Source organism: Lathyrus oleraceus, chromosome 7 (assembly GCF_024323335.1).
Source record: "Lathyrus oleraceus cultivar Zhongwan6 chromosome 7, CAAS_Psat_ZW6_1.0, whole genome shotgun sequence".
NCBI classification, from domain to species: domain Eukaryota; kingdom Viridiplantae; phylum Streptophyta; class Magnoliopsida; order Fabales; family Fabaceae; genus Lathyrus; species Lathyrus oleraceus.
Genome location: NC_066585.1, coordinates 318401261 through 318425842, shown reverse-complemented (window position 1 = coordinate 318425842; position 24582 = coordinate 318401261). Strand labels below are relative to the sequence as shown.

The 24582-nt window shown below is 30.5% G+C and overlaps 1 non-coding gene across 1 annotated transcript; it reads right to left on the bottom strand.

The window, feature by feature from the left end:
- Positions 1-16426: 16426 nt before the first annotated feature.
- TRNAL-AAG (transfer RNA leucine (anticodon AAG)) lies at positions 16427-16507 on the bottom strand. The gene has a single exon. It is a non-coding gene; the product is annotated as a tRNA-Leu (tRNA).
- Positions 16508-24582: the final 8075 nt, after the last annotated feature.

Below are 24582 nucleotides of genomic sequence, written 5' to 3'. Positions count from 1 at the left end.
TCGTGTGAGTGGATATTCTTGGTTACTAAACAAAACCCTTTTGGTAGAATGCTAAAGGTAAAAAGTTCCCAAAGTCATCAATCAATATCTAGGAAAGTTATTGTCATGATGAAAACTCATATGCAAATATCATCCCCAAACAAAGTTTCGTCTGGGTGAGGCCTTCGTATGGTCCCAAAGAGGAAAACTCCTAGTGGGCCCATACTACACAACTCTCGAGTCCAAGGTTCTAATAAGGTTCTCAGAGTCATAGATCGAGGTTGGGAATACCACTGTAAGGTAGTAATACGCCCAAGGGATCTCATCTGATTGGGGCTTTCGTATTAACCTAATAAGTCTGAGACTTTTCAGGTAAATACTACATAACCACCGGATATAATGGGTTAAAAGGTCCCTAGAGTCATTGATCCAACTTGAGAATACTATCATCGTGACGAAAACTCGTCGGGCAATAATATTTCAAGAGAATCTCCTCCAGGTGGGGTCTTCGTTTCTTCCCAACAAGGAAGACTCCTTGTGGGCGCCCACTACGCAACCACCAACTTAACCTTATGGTTTTTCTCAGACTTGGGTGGAGAGCCTATCTCACAAAGTATCACCAACCATAGAACCCCAAATAGGACATAATCAATAAATCATAATAATTATAATCATGACAGCATAATAATAACAAAATAAATAACAAACAGATAAAATTAACACACAATACATCAACTGAACTAAGGACAATACTTTGGGTACTTGTATCGAATTATTTATTAATAATAAAAGGCTTTTTCTTTATTATGTTTGTCTAATAAAGTCTCTAGAATAGATAGTCTGTTTAATGTATCAAGTATGACTTAATCATGAGATCAAATTAAACATAAGGACACTATTCTTAAAGTATTCATAGTCGAGCTTCATTGTGAAGTGGGATAACATTAAAGCATTAAGACTATTATGTATATCGACTGATGATCACATCTTATGGATCATGGATAAGGAGTTATCAAGTCTTAAACATAGGTATGAATATTAAGAGTAATATGTATACTGGATTGACCCGCTATGAGAATACTATATAGAATGTTATGCAAAGTGTCATAAGTTATTCTCATGGTGATAATGGTGTACATCACCCTTCGACCTGAAATCACTATGGACCCTAGATGTAGAGTCGCCATCTGTCGCATCTAGAAAAATACGATTCCTCGCGATGGTCTCGGAAAAAATTAATGTTCGAATAGAGTCGCCACCGAACTTTATTTATCGCAATGAAGGAATAGCAAAATATCGATAAAACCTTTGAAAGATAGAATAATGGTCATCGCAATCATATTCGGGTTCGGGAGTGGATTACGTAAGGGGAAGGTATTAGCACCCCTTACGCCCGTTGTACTCAACGGGAACCTTTTAGTTCTAATTTGCGTTTCGAGTGTTAATTTATGTTTGTTTGTTATCTTTGGGTTATAAAATATTTAAAATAGAAGTGGATGAGAACCTTAGAAAGGGAAAGGGGAGGGTTTTTTATTAGTGTGCTCACGAAGATACAACAATCTCCTACCTACGTATCCTTATGGTATAATAAGGAAATCAGAGCATTCGTAGTTCGGGGAACTACGGTTGGTTGGTGTTTTTTAATAAACAACTGTTTAGATCGCATCCTAAAGGCTAAACGGTGGCTTGTCTACTCTCGGCGGAGGCTTAAGCATTGGTTTGTTGTGCGCATTAGAAAGGATTAACAGTGTTCTTTCTGAAAAGAGTTTTGGTCACACGGGGGTGACAAGTTGGATCAATATGTTGGACGTTTTTTTATTGGTTGAGATGTTTTTGGTTGGATGACGATTACTCGGATAGTCGAGTAAGACAACTCGTATCCTAACAGTCGGGAAAGGGAATAGAAGACTCTAGACCGCTTTCTTTTTCATCCTTAATTATAGAAAGGATTTGATAATAATTAAAGTGTTTTTGAATGGATGATGAATACTCGGATAATCGAGTAAGACAACTGGTATCCTAATAATCGGGAAAGGGAGTAGAAGACTCTAGACTGCTTTCTTGTTTCATTTGAGTGATTATGAAAATTGGTTTGTGTATGGTTGATGTATTTTAGAATAAACGGCAAGTACTTGAATGGCTGAGTAAGACAACTCATATCCAAGCATTTGAGAAGAGGAATTGAAAACTCAAGACCATCTCCCTTTTCGTATAGTTTTGATTGAGAATGATTTAACTTATGGTTTAAGTTGGTGGAAAGATGACAATTGTTCGACTGACGGAGTAAGAGAACTTGTATTCAAACAATTGAGGAGAGAAGTTGAAAACTCAAAGTCATCTCCTTTTTCATTTCATTGTCATGAAAGTGTTTTGATTTAATCGGGATTTGGAAGTTTGTAGAGGAACGACAATTATTTGACTAACCAAGTAAGAGAACTTATATTCAAATAGTCGAGGAGAAAAATTGAAGACTCAAAGTTATCTCCCTTTTGATTTCTTGTTGTAAAAGGATTTAATTTGTTTGTACTTAAATGAATTAGAAATGACGATCATTTGACTAACCGAGTAAGAAAACTCGTATTCAAATAATCGAGGAGAGGAGTTGAAAACTCAAAACCATCCCCCTTTTCATTTTCAAATGAAGTGTTGTTTAGATATGATTAAGTATTTTAATTTAACTTTCGATGTCGGATCGAGGTTTTAAAATTTGCATTCTTGTGAATGAATTGAATTTATTTGGTGAATAATCGATTAATTAAAACCGAATAGGTCTCATTGTAAGAAAGCCCAAGAGTAAGCCATGTGAGGTTGATGAAGATGCTTTTTCAAGCGATCGACTTACAAAGGCATTTAAAATGGGCTCGACTTTGAATCGAGAAGTTCTATTTGTTTTTAAAAAATTGGTTTTAATTGATGGCATGAGAATTATAATCTTTTTGTATCTTTTAAGTCTTTATCATTTTTAGGTTCATTTTAAGATGAGATGAAGAATGTACAATGATATAGCATAAAGCGAAGTAAAGTAAATACACACAAAAAAATATTAGATGCGGGATTTAAAAGAGTTAGATGTTAATTGTGGAAATTAAAAAATTAGAGTTAATCATTAAATGTTAGGTGTTAGTTGAAATCAACATGAAATAACAAGAGAATTGCAATAAAATGTTAAATCTAAAACAAATAACTAAAGTTTAAACAATTAACAAAAGTATCATTAAATTAAAACTCAAAACAATATTAAACAATCGAAAATCTCAATTCTAAACTATTATCCAAAATATTAATTTTAAAATACTAATAAAGATTAAATTCTAAAATCATTCTAAATTACATTAAAATTCTAAAACAATTCTAAATCACCTTATAATTCTAATTAATCTACAATTATTTCTAAAAAAAGAAATCTAATTAAATTCTAAAATATTTTCAAAGATTAAATTCTAAAATCATTAAAAAATTCTAAAACAATTCTAAAACAATTCTAAATCACCTTGTAATTCTTATTAATCTACAATTATTTCTAAAAAAAGAAATCTAATTAAATTCTAAAATATTTTTAAAGATTAAATTCTAAAATCATAAAAAAATTCTAAAACATTTCTAAATCACCTTGTAATTCTAATTAATCTTCAATTATTTCTAAAAAAAGAAATTTAATTAAATTCTAAAATATTTTCAAAGATTAAATTCTAAAATCATTCTAAATTAAATTAAAAATTCTAAAATAATTCTAAATCACCTTATAATTCTAATTAATCTACAATTATTTCTAAAAAAAAGAAATCTAATTAAATTCTAAAATATTAACAAAGATTAAATTTTAAAATCATTCTAAATTAAATTAAAATTCTAAAACAATTCTAAATTACCTCATAATTCTAATTAATTTACAATCATTTCTAAAAAAAAGAAAACTAATTAAATTCTAAAATATTAACAAAGATTAAATTCTAAAATCATTCTAAATTAAATTAAAATTCTAAAACAATTCTAAATCACCTTATAATTCTAATTAATTTACAATCATTTCTAAAAAAAAGAAAACTAATTAAATTCTAAAATATTAACAAAGATTAAATTTTAAAATCATTCTAAATTAAATTAAAATTCTAAAACAATTCTAAATTACCTCATAATTCTAATTAATTTACAATCATTTCTAAAAAAAAAGAAAACTAATTAAATTCTAAAATATTAACAAAGATTAAATTCTAAAATCATTCTAAATTAAATTAAAAATTCTAAAATAATTCTAAATCACTTTATAATTCTAATTAATCTACAATCATTCCTAAAAAAAGAAATCTAATTAAATTCTAAAATATTTTTCTAATTAACATTCTAAAACAATCAGTATGGGCCTAAAAAGAACCAACCAATCGTATTGGGGGTATGGATAATGAAGTGGGGTGTATCTATTGATTGGGCCCAAAACTCATAAAAATGAATCAACCCATCCTGTGTGTTTCTTCTTCCTATCATATTTTAAGTAAATAAATAAAAATAATAATAATAATGGTAAATGAAAAAACAATATCAAACACTCCAAAGTTACACGTCACAAATTAGGTTTGCAGAAAGTGGGAGTAAAATGGGATAGGAAATGAGAGAAGGAGAAAAACGGACCTCCACAACGGCGTGCGCGAGAGTACGACGGTGTGAACAAGAGTACGGTTGTGAAGGCCGTTATTGGCGGCGGCAAGTGGTTGTCGGAATGGTAGAGGTTGCGCCGGTGAGGATGGTGTTACGGTGGATGGAAATCGGATTAGGTTTTTCTGAATCGAGAGAGGGTCATGGGAGATTGTCGTGGTCGTGGCTTGAAGATGGAACGCAGAACGACGATGCTTGAGTCGAAAGATGAAGAGCGGAAGCGAATCAATTCCGAAAAGGTATTGTCGAGTTTTTTTGCTTCTCTCTTATGCTTCTGTTATTTTTTTTCTTTCCCAACTCTATCTCTCTTCTTCTCCTTCGATTAATGATCGATTCATGAATCATCGGTGAAGGATTACTGAGCGTCTCCATTTCTGTTATTGTTGTTGTGTTCTTAGGTTTTTTTTGAAAAAAAAAAATCTCTGTTGTGTTTATGTTGTTCTTGCTATGCATTTTTGGTTTAAGGTTTTTTAGAAACAAAATGCTATCTTGTTCTTGTTGGGTTTGCTGTTCTTGCTGTGTTTTGCTGTTGGTTCTTTAGGATTTTTCTTGAAAAATTACCGTGTGGTTCTTGTTTGGTTTTTTTCGAGAAAAATATTTTGCTCTCTTGTTCTTGATGTTTTCACACTCTGTTATCTTCTTCATGTTTATGAAGAATTTTAAGTCTTAGAAAAACTTCCCCCTTTTTCGAATTTCTCATCCCAGATTATATGGGATTTGGTTTGTTCTGTTTTAAGCTAATGTCAAAAGTGTTTTTTGGATGTTTAGGTTAACCTTATGGATAAAGTTTTAATCTGAGTAATTTTTTAGTTGTTTTTCAGTTCTCTAAGTGCTTTTGAAAAGCGCTTTTAAAATAAGTTGTTTTTGTTCTCTGCAGATTACAACTCTGAAGTGACTTGATAAAGGTGGCTCGTAAGAATGCCAAACTTGGAGGTGCGCTGGTCTTGGTCACTAACAACACTTTTTTTCATTTAATTAGAAATGTAATTATTTAAGTTTTGTTTTTTAAAGACAAATGTGTATATTTGGATTTATCTGTAACTTATTAAATTAAAGCTAATAGCCATTGTAACTTGTTGGATTTGAAAAGAATTGAATTATTAAAGTGTATTTGGGCTATTTGCAATTTGTTGGATTTGAAGTCTCATGACCATTAATAACTATGTATTCAACCTTTTAAACTTTCAAAATTTAACTCAATATTTATTCATGTTAATCAATTTCAACCTTTTTTTTGAAAACAATTCACTTTTAACTTAAGTAATGACTTAATCTAAAGAACAACATAATTCTAACTTAGGTACAAAGAAACTAAATATAGTGAGTTAATTTAAAAACAACACAATTCTATTTTAAATACAAAAATCTAAATATGGAACTTTTAATTTAAAAACAACACAATTCTATTTTAAATACAAAAATCTAAATATGGAACTTTTAATTTAAAAACAACACATATTCTAATTTAAATACAAAAATCTAAATATGGGACTTTTAATTTTAAAACAACACATATTCTAATATAAACACAAAAATCTAAATATGAGACTTTTAATTTAAAAAACAACACAATTTTATTTTAAATAAAAAAATCTAAATATGGAACTTTTAATTTAAAAAACAACACAATTCTATTTTAAATACAAAAATCTAAATATGGAACTTTTAATTTAAAAACGACACATACATGTTTCTAAAAAAATGCAAATTTAATTTGGGAACTCATGAAGAACTTAGAACTTGGTATAAATATTTGGGATGTGTAAATGGACTAGTAATAGTGATCATAGAAATAATAACATGGCTCTTAATACTTACTAATAAAAACATAGTTTTTTTGGATTAGTAATGTGAAAAGATTCAAACCACATTTTAGATTATGAACACGCTTACGCAAATGGATCTTTGAAACAAAGAGATCTCATGGGTAAACCACAAATAGCCGGACAAAATTGGGGTATGACAGAGTGCCTTATTGCTGATCAAACATTGTCCGTAACTGGATGACCATAAAGACAGTTGATGGGTACTCCACGAAGCATGCTAAGGGACATGAGTGACCTAGATGGAATTTGCCCATCATGCGTAACAGGATAAATGTCTATGAGCCCAATATTGAACTGGACAAGGATGACACGGTCTATGCCTTGTGTTCAATATAAACATAAGGGAAAAAGGGTAATTGTACACATAAGTATTATCACAAAAGGATTTGTCAGATCACGTGACATTTTTCGTGTCTTGGGTAGCAGTGATGTGTTGCTAGATACCGCTCACTGTTTATTATGTTAAATACGTGATTTAATATAATTTCCAATGCCGCGAATACCTACAGGGTCACACACAAAAGGACGGGTTAATGAGAGATAGAGTAACTAAGGAATACCGTAATGTACGGTGCCATTAAGTGAATTGTAGAACATCGTAAGGTACGGTGTACTTAAGTAGAATACGAAATATGGTAAGGTATCACGCGCTTAAGTGATTTTGGCATATTATAAGATATGGGCCACATACACTTGAGTGGGCTTTTTAGCTTGCATCCCATATAAGTGGTTCTATAAATAGAACCCTTGTGTAGAAGCATTTGTGCAGTTGAAATTTTGTTTCTCTCTCTCACTCAAAGCCTTCATTCGTAGCAGCTAGCACTAAGATTGAAGGAATTCGTTCGTGTGGACTGAGTAGAGGCATTGTCATCGTTCAACGTTCGTGATCGCTCTGTAGATATGCATCAAAGGTTACAATCACCACAAGAGGTAACGATTTTGTCACTGATCATGCCCATTCGTAAGGATCACTAAAGGAGAAATTTTAAATTCCGTTGCATTTTGGATCGCTCTTTTCCTTCATGGAGGTCAACCATCACCCTGCTCGTCATAATTCACAAGTGTCACACTAGAGAGGATCCTTTTCAACTGACTTTTTCCAACTCTAGACGAACACCGACTCAAATTTCAACATCGTACCGTGAATAATATGTAAAGTGGATAAACAAATATAGAAATTCAAATTTTAATAATAGGACTGCTGGAGGTCCATCATTACCTTTCCAGATCATAATTCGCAAGCCTCATACTAGAAAAGGTCATTCTCAAAGTACTCTTTTTAACCCTGGACAAACAACAACTTGAATTTTGAAGGTTCGGGAAACACAAGAAAAGGGCATTGAATTGGGTTTCAAATATGACAATTTTTCATGACTCTAAAACAATAGCAACAATGATAAAAATGACAAGGTATTTTTATCTTGGTTCACCATTAACGAGGTTAATTCAGTCTACATGCCATAGTGATTTTTCTTTCTCAACAGGACTTAATCCAATAATCAAACTGATTACAGTCTCAAACACTACCCGTCAATGACTTCTCAAAGATTATGACTACACTTAGTCCCTTAAAGAACTACAACTTAAAGACTATCTGTCAATGACTTCTTGAGGCTTCTAACTAAAACCCAGTCCCTCAAGGAATTTAACAATTGTTAAATACAATATTTATGTTTATAAAATTGCTTCTAAATAAGCAGACAACACATTGATAATCAAACTTCACACTTAAGAATATATGAAATTAAGTTCTAGGTGTTTATTTCAATTTCTCTTTCTTGTTCTTGATTTTATCTTATTGAAATTCTTTCAGCATGAAGTTCGTCATTTTAGTGCACCAATAGTTATCTTTCATACTTCCTTTGTCCTCTTTATACAGATGAAGAATAAGATCGTTGGAGAATATAATTGAAAACTTCTTCAAATCCAAACTGTAATAGTTGGTATGAGATTCAGCCGTAAATCATGGGCAGTGGAGATAAAATATTTTATAGCCATTTGTAGTACTATCCTTTTGATTTTGCCACTTAACTTATAATATATTCTTAGAATATTCATTCATTCATTTTCTCTAAATCATTGGTTTCATATATGAGATGTTTTGAAGCTTGATTAGAGTTCAGAGCATTGAGGATAGACTTCAGAGTCTAGAGAATATGAGACTTTAATTTATCAGAGTACATCTGGGTTGTTTACTTCTAAAGCATTCACTGGAATATCCAGAGGTTGACTTTAGGTTTAGAACTTCTTCATATTATCACTTTGGTTCAGATTCTGATGATATCTAAAGTCCAGAGTCTTTATATCCAGAGTCCATAGTCTCTCTTATCCATAGTCCATGGTTTCTCAATCCAGAGTCCAAAGTCTTTTTTATCCACAGTCGAGAGTCTTATTTTACTCATCTTTGATCAACGTCTGGCTTGTTCAGAGTCTTCTCTATTCAAGATATGGCTTGTTCAAAGTCAACTCTATTCAGTATCTGACTTGTTCAAATTTTACTTTGTCCAACTTCTAACTTGTTTAGAGTTTTCTTTATCTAGCTTTTGACTTGTTCAAATTTTGCATACTGAACAAACTATTAGAGTATAAAATTGTTCTTTATACTCTGTTATCATAAAAACTCAAGGATAATAGATATAGAACCAAATTTTATTCTAACATAAATTTCAACATAGGATCATCTAAAACATGTAAAACGAACTAACAAACATAAAAATTAAAAAATTCCAACAATCAAACTTATTCACAAGTGTCACAATCTAGAGTAGGAATTTCTCTTACTAGAACTTCCGAGCATGGTTTAATTCTAAAAAGTTTAATCTTGATTGTAAGACCTAATGACCAACATATATTGAAACTAACATTTATAGAGATAGAAATATGATGACATGGATTCTAACCGAGGACTTCGTATAAAATATCCTCACAATCAAACTAATAGACCGTAACGACAAGTACAAAGAGTACAATTTTATAATGATATATTTTTTTGTTAAATTATTTTAAATATGATTAGTTCTATATATATATATATATATATATATATATATATATATATATATATATATATATATATATATATATATATATATATATATATATATATATATAATAAATTACTAATTTCTTTTAATATTTTTTAAATAATACTAATAATTTTAAAATTAAAATAAAACATATAATTTTGATAATAAGTGAAAGTGGTAATTTATTATATAAAGCACTATAAATCTATTATTGTATTTGAGAAAAATATAAATATAAAATTATTTATTCTTTTGTTAGATCAATTTACAATATTTGCTTGATTATGTGTGTCAATTTATGGTAAAATTTTGACTTTATAAGTTTAAAATATATTGTTCAAATTTCACTCTGAACAATTGTTAGATAGTTATTAGTCATATTTTAAACTATTAATCATATTTTAAACTATTAATCAAATTTTTCAAAGATTTTCACTCTGAACAATTGTAAAATAGTTATTAGTTTTACTATTTTAAATAATATTTTTTTATATAAAAAAATAAAGTTTTATATTAATAGTCGATCTAACTTGATTAAATATATTAACTCGACTTACACTCTTTAAATAATTAAAAACTTGGGTTAATTCAAGTTTCCAATTAAATTAAATTTTTAACAAAAAGAAATAATAAATATAAATATAATTTAATTTTGAAATAAAATGATTTATTAATATTAGTTTAACCTTAGATATAATAAATATATTAATAGTTCATTTTAATACATTTAAAAATATCAAAGTAAAATCTTTGAAAAATTGTTATAAAAAATGGCATTTATATATTAATTGAAAGTTTAAAGTGGAGCAACACATGTGGAATTGTAATTGTTTGTGTCAAAGCAGTACTTTCGGAAGAGTCTGGTGTCGTTGAAATGTTGTGTGTCAAAATTGTGTGAGTATCGAAGTCTCAAGGAGTTAGCCTCGACATGGATTTGGTTTTAAACATAATTTTGTAGTGTTGGCAGACTTAGGTATTTTGGACTTCTGTTTTTGGACTTTGCTTAGGAAGCAAGCAAGTAAAATCTATAAATAGGGAGTAACCCCTATTATTGTAAACACTTGAATTTTGTAGTTGCAAAAGAATAAAGAATCACAGTTTGTGAGCAGAGAGGAACTCTACAGAAAATTCATCTTCTTCATTCTCTCGATAAACCCTAACTTTTTTCTTCTCAATTCAATCTTTTTTTCTTGTTTTTCGTCACCATTGTGCAGCGATATAATCTTGCAACGAAGGTTGGTTGATTCACTCGAGTGAAGAGTGAAGAATAAGAGGGAATTGGATCAATGCAATTGAATCTTGTTCATAAATATTGATTCGGAATTACTCAAAGTCTTGTGTTTAATTTTAACATCTGGTATCTAGAGCATTGGCTGAGCGATTCTTGGAAGCATAACATGATGAATCATCCGAACAGACATTTTTCGGCGAGTTTCTCAATTATGAAGAATCAAAATTACGAGAATTGGTGCAAGAAGATAAAGGTTGTCTGTTGCTATCTAGGTCTTTGGGATCTTATGAAATAGGGAATGACACCACTTGCAATAAACACGACAGATGAAGAAAAAGATGCACACAAAGAATTGAAGAAGAAAGACTATAAAGCTCTCTTTATAATCCATCAATATGTTGATTCTTATAATTTTTAAAAGGTTAGTGATGTTGAATTAGAGAAATAAGCATGGGAAATTCTTGAAAAATCTTTTGGAGGTGGAGAGAAGGTGAAAGAGGCGAGGTTACAAATTCACAAAAGAACGTATGAATTGCTTCAGATGGAAGACAATGAAAGCATAACTAATTTTTTCACTAGGATTATAAAACGGGTGAATCAAATCAAGGTATGTGTGGAAGTGTTGACATAAAGATCAGTTGTTTCAAATATCTTGAGGTCATTGGCTCCAAAGTTCGAGCATATGGTAGTAGCCATAGAAGAGTCGAAAGATTTGTCAATATTGATAAACGAAGTGCTTTGAGGGATGATTGAATCTCATGAATAAAGAATGGCTAAAAGAGATCCAGGCAAGTCGGAGACTTATGTGGTTTTGCAGGCGCAATCAGTAAGAGAAAAGAATAGCAAAGGGAAATGGCTCGACAACAAAGGTAAAGAAGGATACAACAACTCGACTAGTCGAAATCAACAAGAAGGAGGTTGGTCGAATCAGAGAAGACCCTCATACCAAAGACACCAAAGAGGTGGTGGTGCAGGTAGAGGAAGAGGTGGTGGTCGAAAACATGACAAGAGTCACATTCAGTGTTTCTTTGACTCAGAATGCTCATCACACATGACTGGAAGGAAATATTGGCATTTTCAAAGTCCAATTATTATTAACACCATTTCAAAGTCCATTTTTTTTACCGAAATTCATTGCCAAAAAGAGTCCAATTGTCAATAGCACTCTTAAAGTCCAGTTATCACTAACATCAAAATCAAAGTTCGATTGTTACCAACATCCATTCTCTAAATTCAATTGTCATTAGTGCTTAAAGTCCAGTTGTCACTGGCATCATTATCAAAATCCAATTGTTATTGGTACCCAAAGTCTGGTTGTCACCGACATTATTTCAAAAGTCCAATTATCATTGGCATCTTTAAAATCCAGTTGTCACTTGCATTAATTATAAAGTTCAATTTTCATTGGCAACCATTTCAAAATTCAATTATCATTGTTATCTAATGTCTAGTTTTTATCGACATCATTTACAAAGTCCAATTGTCATTTTCATCTTTAAAATCCAAATTTCCCTTACATTAATTTCAAAGTCCAATTTTCATTGGAATCCATTTCAAAATCCAATTGTCACTGGTATCCAAATTTCGATTGTTACCAACATCATTTGCAAAGTCCAATAGTCATTGTCAGCATTTTCAAAACCCAATTATCATTGGTACATAAAGTTCAGTTGTCACTGACATCATTTTTAAAGTCCAGATGTTATCGACACTTATTTTATACATCCAATTATCATTGGTTCCTAAAGTCTAGTTGTCACTAGCATTAAGTCCAAAGTCCAGTTGTCATTGGCATGTTTAAAGTCCAGTTGTCACTGATATCATTTTTCAAGTCCAATTTATTTTTGGCATCATCCGTTAGAGGCCAGTTTTTATTACTGATGTATACAAGTAAAGTCCAATTTTGTCTGGCGAGAAAGAAAAAGAATAACTTGTTTCTACAGAGCTACTCTCTACTCTCAAACTAAGATTTTATATTCAACTGCACTTATGTGTTGTGTTACTACCAATAATAGATATCACTCCCTATTTATAGGTTGAGTTTGCTTGCTCCCTAAGCCAAACTCCAACCAGCATAATTCAACTAAAATTACAAAATAAGTCTAAGTCAAAAATCTCGGTTGAGCAATATGCTTCGACATTTTAACTTAAACCCTTCGACCTTCCCTTGCCTCTCTCAAGCAACCTACTTTAACACAAGGAATTACAATTCAACAATTTTATCTTCAACTCATTTTAAGTTTGAATAAATTTTATAAAATTAATTCATTCAAAATCAATTTTATTCAACACATACATACTCAAACCGACAACTTATAACTTACAAAACTATATAACTAAAAACAAGGTTAATAGAAACGAGTTTTAACAACTCATTTTGCCTAAATAAAATTGGCTCGTGAATTCGTATGAGTTTATTTTAAATTAAAACAATATTTAAAAATATATATTAACTTAATTATAAAGTCAAAATATACCAAACCATTATACAAGAAATTTCATGTGCATAAATTTGTATTAAAACACATTAATTATCCCATAAAATCCTATAAATATATCATTTTATCTTTTAAAATAACAAGTTTAAATTATCCCACAAAATCATACAAATATAATTTTTTTTCTTTCAAAATACTAAGATTCTAAGTCATTAAAAATATAAAATAAAAACATAAAGAAAAAATTTATTTTGATTATGGAGAAAAAAAAGAATCCTGGCAAAAAAAACCATTTAGAAATAAAATTGTACAAACAAGCAAATGAAACAATTTTATCCGATTTCATGGAGTTAACTCAATGTAAAATTGATTTTTTTCTTGAATTTATAAGAAAAACAAATTTACCACCATTTTAACATGTTGATCATACCTAAATAAGTAAAATTATACGATTTTACGTCTTAAAAACGACTTTGACAACAATAACTAAAAAAGTTATGTTCAGTAGCCGTTAATTTCTTATAAGCTTATAGTTTTTTTAACAAGTTAAAACATAATTTTTATAAATTATTTCAAGTAATTTATAAGTTATTATTTTTCTATCATTTTAGTTATATTTAACTGTTAATTTTATCAGATACGATATACTACAAATTCAAATGGTTGACTTCTCTAGTATCCACTACTTTAAAAGAAAATAGAATATGCACGACAAGTGTAAAATCATTTATTTTAAACAAAATCAATCACCATTATGTATCATGTCACATCAAATTCTAATTTTTAAGTTAATGGTATAATATGGTTGAATGATAAATTCCTATTAAAATGCATTCAGTGATATCCAACCAGGATATATATATATATATATATATATATATATATATATATATATATATATATATATATATATATATATATATATATATATATATATAATTGACATTAATTTCAAAAGTCTGGTTGTTATCGGCATCCTTTCAAAAGTACAATTGTCACTGACATCTTTAAAGTCAAGTTGTTACTGGCATTAATTACAAAGTTAAATTGTTATTGGCATCCATTTTTAAAGTCCAATTGTCATTGGTACTTTTAAAGTCCGTTTGTCACTAGTATTAATTTCAAAAGTTCGATTGTTACCGGAATCCTTTCAAAATTCAATTGTCATTGGTACTCGAAGTCCGGTGGTTATCGATATCACTTGCAAAAGTCTAATTATTATTGGCATTTTCAAAGTCCAATTGTTATTAACACCATTTCAAACTCCGTTTTTTTACCGACATTCATTGCCAAAAAGAGTCCAATTGTCATTGACACTCTCAAAGTCGAGTTATCACTGACATCAAACCCAAAGTCCGGTTGTTACCAGCATCCATTCTCTAAATCCAATTGTCATTTGTACTTAAAGTCCAGTTGTCACTGACATCATTATCAAAATCCAATTGTTATTGGTACCCAAAGTCTGGTTGTCACCGACATTATTTCAAAATTCCAATTATCATTGGCATCTTTAAAATCCAATTATCACTGGCATTAATTCTAAAGTCCAATTTTCATTGGCATCCATTTCAAAATTCAATTGTCATTGTTATCCAATGTCTGGTTGTTATCGGCATCATTTGCAAAGTCCAATTGTCATTTTCATCTTTAAAATCCAAATGTCACTGACATTAATTCCAAAGTCCAATTTTCATTGGCATCCATTTCAAAATCCAATTGTCACTGGTATCCAAAGTTCGATTGTTACCAACATCATTTGCAAAGTCCAATTGTCATTGTCATCATTCTCAAAACCCAATTGTCATTGGTATATAAAGTTCAGTTGTCACTGGCATCATTTTTAAAGTCCAGTTGTTAGCGACACTTATTTCCTACATCCAATTATCATTGGCTCCCAAAGTCAAGTTGTCACTGACATTAAGTCCAAAGTCCAGTTGTCATTGGCATGTTTAAAGTCCAGTTGTCACTGATATCATTTTCCAAGTCCAATTTATTTTTGGCATCATCCGTTAGAGGCCAGTTTTTATTACTGATGTCTACAAGTAAAGTCCAATTTTGTCTGGCACATTCAGAGATTGTGCTCTGTTGTGTCCTGATGTTTCTTAGAAAGTTGTTTGTATGACTTTTGTTTATAGGAATTCCCTAGAAGATTGAATGATTCTTCTTGTTAAGAAACTCCAATATTTTTGTCTTGGATGAATTCTTTGTTAGGGATCTCCAAAGTATTTTTTTGCATGGATGATTTTCTTGTTAGAAAACTCCCGAGTTTTGTATTAGATGAATTCTTTGTTAAGAATACCCAAAGTTCTTTTTTCCATGGATGATTTTCATGTTAGAAAAGTCTCGAGTTTTGTCTTGGATGAATTTTTTGTTAAGAATCTCTAAAGTTCTTTTTGCATGGATGATCTTCTTATAAGAAAACTCACAATTTTTTTTTTATCTTGGGTGAATTCTTTATTAAGAATCTCCAAAATATTTAATTGGGTGATTTCTTATGAGAAATCTCCAGAACTCTCAGATATATTCTAAGATGTTGGCATGTAATCTCTAACTAGTTGATAAAACTCACTTTGAATATTCTGCAATATTTTCTCCAGTAAATTATCACCCCCAATGAGTCTTTCACCATTTTAAAATATGTTTAAACAATTTAAATTATATAATGACACTTTTTAAATATTTTTTCAGCATTGAGTAAATATGATCATTAGATAATAAAAAAATAAAAAAATATTGGTTTAATTTTGAACATTCATTAAAACACAATAAAAACTTAAATATTGATTGAATTTATTTACATAACGTAACATCTTAAAAGAAATTATACATATAAAAAATGATAAATGCATGTATTATTTATACAATAATATTAACAATTCTTGAAAGTATAAAAAAATTAAAATTAATAAAATCCTATATAATATCAACAATGTCTCAATAAAAATAAATAGGATCGCTTATTATCTATTGAAAAAGAAATTTTATAAAAAAATTAATTACAATAATTTAATAAACGGTTTTACATCTTAAAATATCTAAATTTAAATTATTTATACATAAAAAATAATTTCATAAATACTAATCTCATAGTTCGCTTTAAACCATTGATTGAAAAAAACATTACATTTCATTCTAGCAAAAAGCTATATTAATAATTATAATTTATCCCTATCATTAATATGATAAGATGAGTAACGCATGCTTGACACCTATGGAGGGTAAAGAATAAGGAAGCTTTGTGGGACAAATGAAGCAAAACAAAGTTAAAACATTATTTGTTGACAGTGGGATTTGAACCCACGCCCTTTCGGACCAGAACCTTAATCTGGCGCCTTAGACCAACTCGGCCATATCAACTTGTTGTTTAATAAACCAAAACAACGCAATTCACACACAGACTTATGTAAGTATATTTTTCAAAAGGCTTAGCAAATAGACATTACCTGTTACTTTTGCATGCATGTTCCTTTAAAATGTGAAATTTTATTTTAATAACTAACATTTTTTATTACTATTTTTAACTACATATCTACTACAGGTTGGACTCATATAACTTTTTTTTCTTCTTTTTCTTTAGATATTTATGCCTACAAAGATAATTAAACTATTTTATTTTAATTTTTCATGTACAAATATTTTAAACCAAAAATAAAATACTAGTTAATAATTAAAAAATAGCTTTCATACCTTATCTTTAAAAACAATGTAATACTATTTTTAAAAGACTGCATATGTAAAAGAAATATTATTTTTTATTTTATTGACATGTGTTACGTTTGGAAAATAAAAATCATATGAGTATATACAAAAAGCATACAAGTATATAAGAAAAAACATATGTACGATTCTTTCCTTGTTTTTTTCTAATAAAAAAAAATTCTTTTAAAAAATTAGTTAGTTGGACATACTAATTTTATATTTTTTTTTAATATGCTCTAAAATAATATGTGTTCTTGGATTAAAAATAAAATATTTTTTAAACTTTTAGTTACATATTAATAGGAATAAAAATATTGATAATAATTAGTGTGTTCGTTGAGGATTGGGGCCCTCATGCCTACATATCTTCATAGTTCCGTAGTTCATGAAATTAATAGTAAGAGATGAAATGAGGTGTTTGCCTAAGCACAGGGACTGACAAGGCAAACAAAAAAGAAAATGGGTTAACGATCATGCATCAAAGTGAACAAGAATCTAAATAGAAATGTCATGATCATGAATTTTTTTAATTAAGAAGTGGGTTAATGACTAAAATTCAATTAAAATTAAATTAAGCTCCAAAAATCAACCATTTTATTTTTCAAAGTATTTTCAAAGTTAAAATCAATTAAAATCTAATTATATTCTAATTGCTAAACATGCATCTTTATTATCTTCTAAACATGAATCAAGGATTAAATAAATCACCATGCCGTTTTTTATTCCTAATTTTCTTATGGTAAAAAATGTATTAAAACAATTAAAACTAATGGGAAAAAATAACAAAAGAAAAAGATAAAAACTAATGAAACCAAGGGTGCATGAGGCAAAGTCAGGGTGCCAATAGGAAACGGGGAGTTGGGCCCTCAAGAATATAGGCCTAATCGCTGCAAGTCAAATAGAATGTGGGGTATGGCCCTTTGGACAACGGTGCGTGCAATAATACATCATGGGCCAAGGATGCTGAGGCCCATTAGATATGAATCATGTATTAGGGGTGGTGCATAGTCAGAAACAGGGTACAAGGATCTAATTACACGGGCCAAGGGCCTTTAGGACCATCAAATCCACAAGAGAATGGAAATTCATGTTTCACTCAAATCAAACACGTTCATATCAACCTCTCTTCAATCTTGAGTCCTTGGCCTTTAAAGGGCGCCTCCTCCGCACCAAAAATCGCCTCCGGAGGCGGAGGAGGGCCAACCACTTCAACTTAGGCATCAAACAAATCGTCCCAAGGTCCTCATTCTGAATCCAATCTCAATTCCTTATGATTCCTAACCAACAACCCAAATCAAACTTAAAACCCACAAGAACCCTAAATGGAAGTTCATAAATTAAACTCCACTGTGTAGGAATCAAACCCTAATTCAATAGGTCTTTGGTTCCCCAGACTCCAAATCACGTGAGGGTAATAAGAATTAGGTCAAATATAAATAAATCCTACCTCTACAGACGAAGCTTCTGACTTCGAAGGTGGAACGCGCAACGAATTAGAAATCTTTAAAAACTCTTCAAATCTGTAAGTGCTTCGAACCTTCAATCCTTATATGATTTTTTGTGTTCTTGCCCTTATACTCCTTCTTGTTCTTTCTCAATTTCCCTTTATTGTGATGTGTTACGTTGTAATTGAGAGTGATGAGAGAGTAGTGAGAAATGCAGTGAGGATGAGAGAGTGATGAGACTGAGAGTGAAGGAATTCTGAGGGAAACTGGGTGATTGATTTGTTGAACCCCGAAACTGATTATTGAAGATGGGTTTTATAGCAATTCAATCTTAACAAAGCTTAAATCTATTAAGCTATTGATGTTTCAATTCAGTTGGTTGTGTTAACTCTGTTAGCTATCAAAATTGATAAGAGTTAGTTGTTCAAAAATATGTTAGTTAGGGTTAGTTGTTATGATAGTTGGTTAGGCTAGTTAGTTTTAGGTTAGTTAAAAATTAGTTAGGTTGTTATTTGTTGTGAATTAGTTAGATGCTACGATGTTGTTAGTAGTTCAATGCAATTAGTTTAATGATGCAACCACTTTAGTGAAATGTTAGTAATGATGTTATTGATTTTCAAAAATGATTGCTTTCTCTTGAAGATGTAACGACTGATGATGATTGAATTTGAATGTAATAACTTGTACACTTTTATTTAGATGCAATGCAATCCTATTGAATTGTCTACTATATGTATTCATTGAATGGCCTGCTATATGCATTTATGGCTGGAAATGCTACTGCAGTGGTTTACTTGTTATACTTGTAGAACTTAGGGTTGTATGTCATGTATGCTTATTGTTTGTTAATTGACCTGTTTGAATTCAAGTAAATGAACCCTGTTATGAACTACAACTGTTGTTAGTGTATGAACATGACTGTTAATAATGCATTAATGGATTTGGCTGACTTAAATTGTTACACTCATATTCATGTTTGCAAGTCCCTTTTGAAATGATACTGAGTTGATATGAGTTTTGTTCTGCAAAATGTGATAAAAGCAAAAGCATATGTAGGTTGTTAGAACAAAAGTTTGGATGTGGTGTTTTGAATGCCGTGAGTATATAAAAAAAGCATACAAGTATACAAGAAAAAACATATGTACCAATTATTTCTTTATTTTTTTATAAACTATTTTCTTTCAAAAAACTAGTTAGCTAGGCATACTGATTTTATATATACTTTTTTTAACATGCTCTAAAATGATACGTTTTCTTGAATTAAAAATAAAATATATTTTAAAATTTTAGTTACACGCTAATAGGAATAAAATTATTCAATGAATGATCTTGTTGCTTACGTCTTTCCATTAAAGTGAGTTTCTAATAGGGGTGGCAAAACGGGCTCGGCCCGCGGGGCATGCCCGTTTTGCCTGCACTTTTGTGCGGGGCGGGCCAAGGATTTAGGCCCTCACCCTCAAATGTGTCCGCCCCGCCCCGCCCCGTTTTTTTCGCGGGCTTTTGCGGGCACGTGTATGTACATAAATTTTTACATTTTTAGGCTTAAAGAGTGCAGTGCCCGCGGGCTTTCCCTGCCCCGCCCTCACTTTTTTGCGGGGCGGGTCTAAGTTTTAGGCCCGCATCCTCAACTATGACCGCCCCACCCCGCCTCGTTTTTTTGTGGGCTTTTGCGGGTGGGCCTAAACGGGGCGGGCATGCCCGTTTGCCACCCCTAGTTTCTAACGTGTAAAACGCATTAACAAACATCAAAAAATTCAAAATTTTAAACAATCACAATTCAAAAGTGTCACACTAGAAAATATCATTCTCAACTAACTCTTTTCAACCCTCGACAAACACCGACTCAAATTTACAACATCGAATTGTCCACAACGTGTAAAATGGACTAACAAATATAGAAAATCAAAATTTTAAATAATCGAACTACCAGAGATCCAACATCATCTTCCCACATCACAAGTGTCACTAGAAATGATCCTTCTCAAATGACTCTTTCTAACCCTAGACGAACACTGACTATAATTTTCAACATTGAATCGGCCAAAACGTTCAAAATGGACTAACAAACATAAAAATTAAAAAATTTAAACAATCAGACTCTCGGAGGTCCATCATCACCTTCTCAGATTATAATTCACAAGTGTCGCACTAGAATGGGTCCTTCTAAACTGACTATTTCCAATCCAGGATGAACACTGACTTAAATGTTTTACATCGAATTGTCCACAACATGTAAAATGGACTAACAAACATAACAATTCAAATTTTAAATAATTAGACTCTCGGAGGTCCAATATAACCTTCCCAAATCAGACATCACAAGTGTAACACTAAAAAAGGTCATACTCAACTGACTCTTTTCAACCCTGGACGAACACCAAATCGATTTTCAACATCGGTCCGTCCATAAGCGTAAAACTGACTAACAAACATAGGAATTCAAAATTTTAAACAACGGGACCCTCAGAGGTCCACAATGACCTTTCCAGACCCCAATTTTCAAATGTCACACTAGAAAGGGTCCTTCTCAACTGACTTTTTCCAACTCTGAACGAACACCGACTAGATTTGCAACATAGGACTATCCACAACATGTACAATAAACTAACAAACTTAGAAATTCAAAATTTTCAATAGTCGGACTCCCGGATGTCCACCATCACATTCTCATATTATAATTTACAAGAGTCACACTAGAAAGAGTCCTTTTAAACTGACTATTTCCAACCCTAGACTAACACCGACTCAAATTTTCAACATCGGACTATCCACAATGTCTAAAATGAAATAACAAACATAGAAATGCAAAAACTTAAACAAAAATAATCTTTGAGGTCCAACATCACCTTCTCGAGTCACAAATCACAAGTGTATCACTAAAATGGGTCCTTCTCAACTGACTTATTCCAACCCTGGACGAACACCGACTCGATTTTTCAACATCGAACCATCCACAATATGTAAAACTGACTAACAAACATATAAATTCAAGATTTTAAAAAATATGACTCCTGAAGTGTTAGTGTAAGCCCTAGAGGCCAATACTTTTGGTACTTGTATCGAATTACTTATTAATAATAAAAGGCTTTTTCTTTATTATGTTTGTCTAATAAAGTCTCTAGAATAGATAGTCTGTTTAATGTATCAAGTATGACTTAATCATGAGATCAAATTAAACATAAGGACACTATTCTTACAGTATCCATAGTCGAGCTTCATTGTGAAGTGGGATAACATTAAAGCATTAAGACTATTATGTATATAGACTGATGATCATATCTCATGGATCATGGATAAGGAGTTATCAAGTCTTAAACATAGGTATGAATATTAAGAGTAATATATATACTGGATTGACCCGCTATGAGAATACTATATAGAATGTTATGCAAAGTGTCATAAGTTATTCTCATGGTGATAATGGTGTACACCACCCTTCGACCTGAAATCACTATGGACCCTAGATGTAGAGTCGCCATCTGTCGCATCTAGAAAAATACGATTCCTCGCGATGGTCGCGGAAAAAATTAATGTTCGAACAGAGTCGCCACCGAACTTTATTTATCCCAATGAAGGAATAGGAAAATATCGATAAAACCTTTGAAAGATGGAATAATGGTCATCGCAACCATATTTGGGTTCGGGAGTGGATTACGTAAGGGGAAGGTATTAGCACCCCTTACGTCCGTTGTACTCAACGGGAACCTTTTAGTTCTAATTTGCGTTTCGAGTGTTAATTTATGTTTGTTTGTTATATTTGGGTTATAAAATATTAAAAATAGAAGTGGATGAGAACCTCAGAAAGGGAAAGGGGAGGGTTTTTTATTAGTGTGCTCGCGAAGATACAGCAATCTCCTGCCTACGTATCCTTATGGTATAATAAGGAAATCAGAGCATTCGTAGTTCGGGGAACTACGGTTGGTTGGTGTTTTTTAATGAACAATTGTTTAGATCACATCCTAAAGGCTAAACGGTGGCTTTTCTACTCTCGGCGGAGGCTTAAGCATTGGTTTGTTGTGCGCATTAGAAAGGATTAACATTGTTCTTTCTGAAAAGAGTTTTGGTTGGATGACGATTACTCGGATAGTCGAGTAAGACAACTCGTATCCTAACAGTCAGGAAAGGGAATAGAAGACTCTAGACCGCTTTCTTTTTCATCCTTAATTATAGAAAGGATTTGATAATAATTAAAGTGTTTTTGAATGGATGACGAATACTCGGATAATCGAGTAAGACAACTCGTATCCTAATAATCGGGAAAGGGAGTAGAAGACTCTAGACCGCTTTCTTGTTTCATTTGAGTGATTATGAAAATTGGTTTGTGTATGGTTGATGTATTTTAGAATAAACGGCAAGTACTTGAATGGCTGAGTAAGACTACTCATATCCAAGCATTTGAGAAGAGGAATTGAAAACTCAAGACCATCTTCCTTTTCGTATAGTTTTGATTGAGAATGATTTAACTTATGGTTTAAGTTGGTGGAAAGATGACAATTGTTCGACTGACCGAGTAAGAGAACTCGTATTCAAACAATTGAGGAGAGAAGTTGAAAACTCAAAGTCATCTCCTTTTTCATTTCATTGTCATGAAAGTGTTTTGATTTAATCGGGATTCGGAAGTTTGTAGAGGAACGACAATTATTTGACTAACCAAGTAAGAGAACTTGTATTCAAATAGTCGAGGAGAAAAATTGAAGACTCAAAGTTATCTCCCTTTTGATTTCTTGTTATAAAAGGATTTGATTTGTTTGTACTTAAATGAATTATAAATGACGACCATTTGACTAACCGAGTAAGAAAACTCGTATTCAAATAATCGAGGAGAGGAGTTGAAAACTCAAAACCATCCCCCTTTTCATTTTCAAATGGAGTGTTGTTTAGATGTGATTAAGTATTTTAATTTAACTTTCGATGTCGGATCGAGGTTTTAAAATTTGCATTCTTGTGAATGAATTGAATTTATTTGGTGAATAATCGATTAATTAAAACCGAATAGGTCTCATTGTAAGAAAGCCCAAGAGTAAGCCATGTGAGGTTGATGGCGATGCTTTTTCAAGCGATCGACTTACAAAGGCATTTAAAATGGGCTCGACTTTGAATCGAGAAGTTCTATTTATTTTAAAAAAATTGGTTTGAATTGATGGCATGAGAATTATAATCTTTTTGTATCTTTTAAGTCTTTATCATTTTTAGGTTCATTTTAAGATGAGATGAAGAATGTACATGATATAGCATAAAACGAAGTAAAGTAAATACACAAAATAAATAAATATTAGAAGCGGGATTTAAAAGAGTTAGATGTTAATTGCGGAAATTAAAAAATTAGAGTTAATCGTTAAATGTTAGGTGTTAGTTGAAATCAACATGAAATAACAAGAGAATTGCAATAAAATGTTAAATCTAAAACAAATAACTAAAGTTTAAACAATTAACAAAAGTATCATTAAATTAAAACTCAAAACAATATTAAACAATCGAAAATCTCAATTCTAAACTATTATCCAAAATATTAATTTTAAAATACTAATAAAGATTAAATTCTAAAATCATTCTAAATTACATTAAAATTATAAAACAATTCTAAATCACCTTATAATTCTAATTAATCTACAATTGTTTCTAAAAAAAGAAATCTAATTAAATTCTAAAATATTTTCAAAGATTAAATTCTAAAATCATTAAAAAATTCTAAAACAATTCTAAATCACCTTGTAATTCTAATTAATCTACAATTATTTCTAAAAAAAGAAATCTAATTAAATTCTAAAATATTTTCAAAGATTAAATTCTAAAATCATTAAAAAATTCTAAAACAATTCTAAATCACCTTGTAATTCTAATTAATCTACAATTATTTCTAAAAAAAGAAATCTAATTAAATTCTAAAATATTTTCAAAGATTAAATTCTAAAATCATTCTAAATTAAATTAAAAATTCTAAAATAATTCTAAATCACCTTATAATTCTAATTAATCTACAATTATTTCTAAAAAAAGAAATCTAATTAAATTCTAAAATATTAACAATGATTAAATTTTAAAATCATTCTAAATTAAATTAAAATTCTAAAACAATTCTAAATTACCTCATAATTCTAATTAATTTACAATCATTTCTAAAAAAAAAAAAACTAATTAAATTCTAAAATATTAACAAAGATTAAATTCTAAAATCATTCTAAATTAAATTAAAATTCTAAAACAATTCTAAATCACCTTATAATTCTAATTAATTTACAATCATTTCTAAAAAAAGAAAACTAATTAAATTCTAAAATATTAACAATA